The sequence below is a fragment of the Chrysochloris asiatica genome, unplaced genomic scaffold, assembly GCF_000296735.1.
Source record: "Chrysochloris asiatica unplaced genomic scaffold, ChrAsi1.0 scaffold00175, whole genome shotgun sequence".
Classification (NCBI taxonomy): Eukaryota; Metazoa; Chordata; class Mammalia; order Afrosoricida; family Chrysochloridae; genus Chrysochloris; species Chrysochloris asiatica.
In genome coordinates, this window is record NW_006408693.1 from 521,267 (window position 1) to 522,829 (window position 1,563).

Genomic DNA, 1,563 nt, shown 5'->3' on the forward strand with positions numbered 1-1,563 from the left:
AAGAACATCAGTTTTACATTCATCATTTCATTGCAATGATTACAATCTCCTTTGTGCATTATCTTTCAATAGTACTTGCTTCCATTCCCTCTGTTTGTTTGTTTTTGGGAAGTGAATGGACACAAAAACATAATCATTTTAACAGCAAAAAGGCACATTCTGTAAGCCTCCCTCCTAGCCACCAGCAGTCTTTCTCTTTCCATAAATCTAGAGTCCTCAGCTTCTCTCTTTCTCTATGTTCTCAACTCTGCCTCCATCTCTGCTGTCACTGACTCTCTGGATAGGACCCCACATTCTGCTCACTCTCTTCTCCATTGAGGGTCCTAGGGTCCATTTTTCCTGTATTGTAAGATTAACTACTCCCTACTTTTTGTTGCAAAACTTTACAGTTGTGACAGTAGCAATTAGTCATGGCAACAATCACTCACTATTGAATCATAAGACTCTTATCCTCTTCTCTTTTCAACAGACCCGTCTAGACAAGATGAAAACTATTCAGTGGGAACTCTACCTTCACCCGCACACTATGAAACTAAACTCCCTCTTGAAACCTTGTAAGCCAGACACTTCATGACTTTATTGCTCCCTCATTTAAGGTGACCAATGTCTTAGTTGCCCATCCCTATCAACCTTGTATACAGAGGGGGTAGGATTGATACTTGATGTGAAGACTCCTTCCCTCTCATTTGGTATTTTGAGCTACTACATTCATAAGTATAGGTCAAGTTCATCAGATGTTGCAATTTACACTTGTTTGCTTTATCAAAAAAAAATTTTTTTTTTAATCTTCCTCTAGTCAAGTTCTGATTATCAAGCCATCGAGGCTAGGTTAAATGGGAACTATCTGCTAGTTTGGGCATTCTTGTGCATCTCCCCTCACTTCATATATGCTGGATGCTTCACTCTCAGCTCTAGCCCTCTATGGCTGTGTCCTTGTTCATGGCCTCAAGAGTCCCCAGGTCTCACCACACTTCGGACCAACCAGCCCTTCCTCTTCTCTCTCTCATCTCCAGGTCAACGAGAGTCTATGGAACATGGATGAACTCAGTCTATATCTTCATTGTTGTTTTCTCCCTCTTCCATTCACCAGTAGACCAATGTGGTCGTCAGCAAGCTTACATGCATTCTCATGTGTTCCCTTTGAGTTTCAGTCTTGGAGGGGGGTTTGCTCTGAAGGGACTTGATTTTTGCATTGATAGCTCCCCAGCTTTTTCTTGTAGTAGCTAATCAGACTGCCATTTTTGTTTTGGATTTTTCCTGATGATAATTCTTCTAAGAAATATCTTCTGTTGCTCTATTTCAGGCTGGTCTTCTTGTACTTTCTAGTGGGAATATGTCACCTCAAAAGGTTCTGGATGGGGCTCAGGATTCCACCTAAGGTCGTATACACTACAAAGGCTCTGCAAGAAGCCTATTTCATTGGCAAAGTTCTAGTATTCCAATCAGTTATAGGCTGAAGACAGGCTTACAAGCTTTCTGTAATCATGTTTCCTGATATTCATTTCTATCCTACTCAAGTACCTAGAAAAATTCCATTATATTTTAATTACATTTTTCCATGAA